The sequence below is a fragment of the Chelonia mydas genome, chromosome 18, assembly GCF_015237465.2.
Source record: "Chelonia mydas isolate rCheMyd1 chromosome 18, rCheMyd1.pri.v2, whole genome shotgun sequence".
In the NCBI taxonomy this organism is placed as follows: Eukaryota; Metazoa; Chordata; order Testudines; family Cheloniidae; genus Chelonia; species Chelonia mydas.
Window position 1 is genome coordinate 20,552,355 of NC_051258.2, and position 7,062 is coordinate 20,559,416.

The window sequence follows — 7,062 nt, forward strand, 5'->3', positions numbered from 1 at the left end:
TTATCCCAGAAGACACCAAGCTTACAGGGAGATTTGCAGAGGAATAAAGGGTAGCTTGGTGCCTAACTCCCCACATAGTTCCATGGGATCAAGCTCCTTTGAAAATCCCTGCCTATATCCTTACTATACATGCGGAACATGCATTACAATATTTGTCAGCGGGGCCTCAGTTTTGCATCTCATCTAAAAGAGGGCAGCTTCTGTGGTGCAGCAGCCCATAGCATTGAACTGGCATTGGAACAACAGTGCTTTGGAGGGAAGAACATCCCCTTCCGAATCACCCACACTGCCTCTCGTGGTACAGATCACTCTCCTTTTACCATCAGGTTCCGAGTATTGTTTCAAACTCAGAATGTGGAGTTCTGCTGTGTAGATGTACCCTGAGATACAGTGTCCGTTCCCTGTAGCAATAATAGCTGAAGTGTCCTCTATAACCCTTTTTTTTTTCGGATGTTCCTGTTTGTTCAAGAAAAATCAGATGGAAAACTGATCACATTTTGTACTTTTGTTAAATTGGCTACTTCAGGGTGGTGATGGCTTTTATTTAAGACACTGGGCATTTTAAATTATGACAAAAAGTTGGAGAGGTCAAGTAGGGAGACTTTATTAATTATTAAAGATGGCTTGATTGCCTATGTGGTGTCTGTTGCTTTCATACGTAATTATGTACCATATAAAAGCATTAAAGCCAAAATGTGCTGGATTTGTCCTTTTAACCTCTCCATGCATGTAGGATGTGACACAGAGGCCCAGTAATGGTTCACTACTTTGTCAGCAATTCTTGTCAGGCCTGACACACTCACTACACTTCACAAACTGTTGTGATCTATAGCATGCCACTTTTTCCGTATATATCACTGGAAAACTAATAGCTCAGTATCCTTGCATGATGTATGTGTGGGGTGTGTACAAAGTTATGGATATGTGCCTAGAATCATAAGCTCGGTCTGCCCTAGTCAAAGGAACTGGTATCTGTTTGTCTGACCAGCATGGTCATCAGGCAGAGAACATAAAAGGTAAACAAAGCCATCAACCTGGTGAGTGAGGGAGGTAGCCTCTCATAGTGGTCTGAACCTCAAATGATGAGAAATTGAGCCAATATTGATTGTCTACAATATTACTGCATTATACAAGTGTATCAAGTAATGTCTATGAATGGATGAATTTGTTCTTTTCACTTGTATGATCCTCAGTTAAAAAAATCAGCCCAAACTTATACAAGGGGCAAGAGATAGGGGAAAAATAAAGGGGGGTATGTGTGATGCAGGTTCTACTCTAAGTCCATGCTATATTCACCCACTGTGCGCATGTCCATTGGTTGTACATAATATATTTTTGTATCAATAGCATCCTAATAAATGAGTCAAGTGAGCATCTTAGTTTATCAAGGAGTTATCTGTGAGTTGATCAGAGAGATTACTGTGAAGAGACTCCATCCTCCCATTGCAGGAGACAAGTAAATCCCCTGCCTTTAGAGGGAATCCTTTGTCTGACCTTATAGTGAGAGAATAGAGTCAAACTTAATATAAGATGTGAATCATCCAGAAGAGAGAGACTCTCTCTCTCTCTCTCTCTCTCGTTCAAAACCTTGCAAGCAGCTGACTTTTCAAATATAACTTAATCTCCTGTAATCTAAATTAATCTCCCTATCTCTCTGTGGGCCCATTGAACACAAGAGAACTACTCGCATATGTGCAGTTATTTGTTATTGGCAGGATCAGGGTTTATCTGGCAAAACATGTCATTGTTTTTCCAATTTCACAACAAAAAGTATGAAGTAGTACTTTATTCCTAGCCTGGAGTATTGTATTCATTTATAATGCACTATATTTATTTGCTTCTAGTTCACTATTGCTACTTTATCTAGCTTGGCTATTATTTCTTCGTCCTACTTCAAAGGTTAAGGCACAAGAGGGGTATAGAGCTTCTTTTACCCAGCCAGCCATTTTTCATTCTTCTGAATGGTGTATGTGTTGCTTTAAAAAAGTATTTAATGTATCAAAACCAGAACTCACCAGATAATTATTTATTAGGTGATTAACTTTTGAAGCTGGATTTACTAAACCACTGGATTTCTCATGGACAATCTAGTCAATCATTCCTATTTTAAAGACCCTTAAATACTTATCTGCAATATTTACACAACAAAACAGCTGCAAAAAAACCATTATGGTCTATTCATGGAAATAATCCATGTTTTAAAACTTCCTTAGAGTGCATTTCCAGAGAGCTTAAAGCAACATCTATCTGGTAAATAATACACATTTGGAAAGGTCACTAGGTATGTATTTGTATGTTACATGTTTTAAAATGACAGTAAATCCACATTAAAAAGGAGTTATTCTAGCCTTTGTCACCTTATGTATCCTTATACCAGGCGATCATTGTTTTTTAAAACAAGGCAAAAACAAATAGTAAAAGTGCTTGAACTGTAGAAAGTTTCAGAAAGAAATGCATAGTGCACAGCTGTGGTGAAAATGAAAGCCTTGTTTTGGGGAAAGTGCTTGAGTGTGTGCTTAAGTCCCATTGACCTTGCTGAATTTAGGAGAGAAAGCACAGGCCAGTGAGGGGATTGAATAAGTAGCAAAGCACATCTGCATTAAACTCTGAGTCCCTGGCTTTTGCTAGTTTATCCTTGAGCCTTAATGCTATTTCACAGTAATGTTGTATGTGCTAATTAACCACTGAGGCTGGGAAATCAAATAAGCAATTGATAAAATCAATCATTGCCCAGCAGAAAAGGTTTTCCTAGTACAGTTTGGTCCATGGGGAGGTATTTGTGCCAACAGAGAAATGAATATACAAATGTGCTCTGAGGTTATTTAGGGCAGTGAAACACATAAGTTACTACATTTGTATTGAATGAACTATAAGATCTCTCATTGCAGTAATTGATTGCTCCTTTGGGCACTTTTGGGGCCACTTCATTATTTTCAGGTTCCTTATTTATTCATTCACTGCCTCCCGCTTCTGGTTTTATAACCCTCTTCAAACCTCTGTCCAGCAGCAATGTTAAAGGAATGCAGAAGAATCTCCACTCCACCTCTGCAAATGAGAAATGTTTAAAGGGAACTTTCTTAATGCTAGTGCAGCTAATCATCTTATAAAATCATTTCATTGTATTGTCTATTGCTGTATGTAACACATGGGTGATGAATAGATATAAGTGCAGGAACATGTAGGATAGCATCGTAGGGGTATAGGATTGATAAGTGTGTCATTGATAGAAGTAAGATAAGCCTATAGGCTTTAGGTCTGTAAGAGTAGGTGGCTTGGCCATAGGTCTCTGGCCTGAAACAGGTTGGCATGACTAGCTGACCAGGAGATAACCCCTCGTCTAGTTTAATGGGTTAAATGCTGAGGTTCTGGAAACTGCAGAAATAGACTGGAAAACACACTGTGACGTGCTAGGTAATACTACAATGTGCCGGAGAGTAACGTTTCAGGGGATTCTGTAATAACTTCGGGTTGCTCACCTCATTCTCCTAGATCTTAATGAGAATCTGGGCAACTGAGGGGGTAGCCTATGAGAAATGGGGTGCCCTAAAATTCACAGGGAGTGGAAATGCAAATAAGGAGAAAGGGATTGACGCTGTCACTTGCATGAGCGCAGTGGCCGTAAAACAAATTCAGGATAAAAGATGCTGCCAAGTCGCGTCAGCGGAGACTGAACTCACCCCTCACCCGTAGACGTCGTTCTCCGGCCTGGAGCTGCGGAGGCTGGCAGAGCTATGTGAGAAGGAAACGGTCACTGTAGTGCCCACAGAGTACGTGCTCTGGGAATGAACAATAGACTTCTGCCTCCAGGGCTTCCCATCTCCCACCAGCACTAAATTCATTTGGAAATACAAAACATAAGTTAAATTTTAAACATATCTTGTAAAGGTCTGAGCTAAATCAGAGAAATCCTGAAATTCTGTCCTCACACTGGCTTTTAGTGCAATGCAGAGACATGAGTTACACTCCTCATTCCTTCTAAGTGTGCTCCCAGAGTGGGCATAAAATTCCCCATTTCCCTCAGTGATATAGGGTGCCTTGTTTCTGTGTTGAGGTGGATTTTGGTAGCTATTATTACTTAACTGACTCATGTGTAGCTTTAATTTCACCTCTTCTCTGGCCAAACCAGATGGGGAAATACGTTTTTGCGTGGACTACCGTAAGCTAAATGCTGTAACTCGCCCAGACAACTATCCAATGCCACACACAGATGAACTATTAGAGAAACTGGGACAGGCCCAGTTCATCTCTACCTTAGACTTAACCAAGGGGTACTGGCAGGTACCGCTAGATGAATCTGCCAAGGAAAGGTCAGCCTTCACCACACATCTCGGGCTGTATGAGTGAGCTGTAGCTCACGAAAGCTTATGCTCAAATAAATTTGTTAGTCTCTAAGGTGCCACAAGTCCTCCTTTTCTTTTTACTCCTCTCTGGTGCTCATTCCTTTTTAAACCTGCATTCTCTTTGGAGAGAGAAGGTTCCAAACTTAAAAGAAACAAAGGAAGATTGAATTGCCTGTTTTAAATTTAGAAATGAAGTAATAGTTGGCTTAGATATTATTTATCTTTAGACAAAAACTAAGGAACTTTTGTGTAATTCCCATTTTAAACAGCCCTTCTCTCATGCCTGGTGCATTACCAAAACCTAATACTTTTCTGTAAACAAAATTGAAAAAGACAGACAAATATTTCGGAGCTAATTAGGGTGGGGTTTTGAAGCGAAGATTTCAACCACCTTTTCAGTGCTCTGGTCCAAAGTTTGGGGTCCTAGGTCTCACATGTCTTAGAATTTATGTGGTCATTTGCACTTGTTCAAAGGGGGTGTAAAAATACTACAGATTCAGCCAGGCAGCCTTGAGCACCCACTTTGCACAGGTGTGAATGACTGACTGCAAGAGCGGGGAGAATGAAGCCCTGAATGTCAAAATCTGGAAGCTTAATGACTTGGCTAAACAGTGAGTGGCAAGACCATGTATATGAAGAGGGGTTAAATAGGGTGGCATTCCCAGGGCTCTATCTCAGAAGAGTAGGCTGAAACCGAGAAGAACATGTTAGGCTGACAGTCGAGGAAAACCTGCCCTAACCACTAGAGCTACTAGACTGCAAAATGGGACATTTTATAGGGTGGGTTTACTCTGAGGCAGTGCCTCTGTAAAAAGGCACCTTATAACTCATCGGATTTGCCTTCTGCATGAAAGCCTGGCCCCACTGGAGTCAATGGGAGTTTTTCCATTGAACTCAGTAAGACCAGAACTTTACCCCTATTCAGAATCAGAGCTACTTACTCTACTGATCAATATACACTTATATATGTGTTGGCTCCATGGCCAACACATGTATGAGAGCAGGGAACCAGATTCCATTCAGGCTTGAATTGTCAGCAGAAGTGTTAGCTAACGCCTTGCACAACAATGGGATTTCAGGCAGCATCCCTGCTAACCCCTACTGCAGACACAGCATACACCAGTACAAAAGCATGCTGCACAGGGCACCTACACCAGTCATTGAAATTCCAGCATAGACAAGGCCTGAATTTTAACAGATGCACCAGATCTGGTCCTTCCTTACACCTGTGTCACCTCATTGGACATAGTGGGGATGGCATGAATGTAACAAAGGGTAGCAATGAAAGATGATGGTGCTGCAAGATAGAGAGAACCAGCCTGACTTTCAGATCCCAGGTTGCAGGTATGGCAGCTACAAGCACAATTTTTTTCCCTTGTAAACTGCACAAATATAATTTTAGAATCATGGTGAAATACTAAACATGGAACATATTGCTTTTGTGAGTTTTCAGAGTGGAACTGGCCTTTAATTTAGTCATGTTAAAGCACTGCTGAATATAATGCGAAGAACAATTTTGAGTGGACAAGTGATAGTCCTAATACTTCTGTTCCATGTTGAACTTCCTCAATTCTGTGAAAACAGCACTTGGTCTTCCACTTTTTTTTTTTTTTTTGGTGAGCATGGGGGTGGGTCCACAAACACACTGAACATCAAATTCCAATCTCTGACAACGTGGGTTTGTGGTTCAATGCAAATACTTCACACAGCTCAAGCTGGGAGCCTGGCTAACGGAGATGCTATGTGGTGCTAATTTAAAGTAAAATTAATTTTTCACAGCAGCAGCTGCAAACATATTGATAGACTTAACTGCCATCTGCCAGAATTCCACTGAGTAGGATGGAGTGCCAAGAGTGGGTACCTTTCAGTTTAGAAACCACTTATGTCCAGGGACTTTGGTAGCTTGTGAGACAATTTCCCCACCCCTGCACTCCTCCCCCAAAAGGCAAATTAATAATGTTAATCAAACCAGTGTCATATTTGAAGGTTTAAAAAAAAACATGAAACCAGAGTGGGTGGTGGGGAGGATAGTTTAGACCAACCATCTGAGCTACTGAAGGAGACAATGTGCTCATAGCTAATAAGGAATCCTACATTAGCGATGTAAGAGAAGTTTACACTGGGCACAGTTTACATTAATCTTTTATAGACTCTAAAGGAAGAAGGAGTAAACTGGCTAGGAACACCATCCTCGAGAAAGAGCGAATAGCATCATTCTCCCGTCAATCTAAGCTCCACGCAATATATGGGAGGGACAGCCTGGAGCCAGTTATGGCTCTGACTCCTGGGAGAATCTGTCTGTACAATGGCTGATGTTGCGAAGTATCTACTATTAAATGTGTGCATCTTGGGATGGCTCTGTGTGGATGTGGAATCCAGCATTTGCAGACAGAGCCGTACCATGTCTGTCCTGGACCAGTAACAAGGGTGGATCATCAGAGCTTTGGCCACCTATCCAGGTGGAAGTACCTTGGGACAATAGGTTGGCTGAAGCCTAGGAAACTAGTTCTACCAAGTTTCTCTGCAACATAAATTTGAGAGACTGCCTGAGACAGGAACGGGAAGTGGTGGGTATTAGAGGGGACGAGTTAGGCATGCTCTCATAGCAGGGTGGATCTGGTTCAACTGTGCGACCAGCCAGGTTCAGAGACAGTTAATGGACCTAGAGAAGGCTCTGTGATTCTAAATAGAAGCCATGAACTGCAGGAGAAGGCATGTGGGC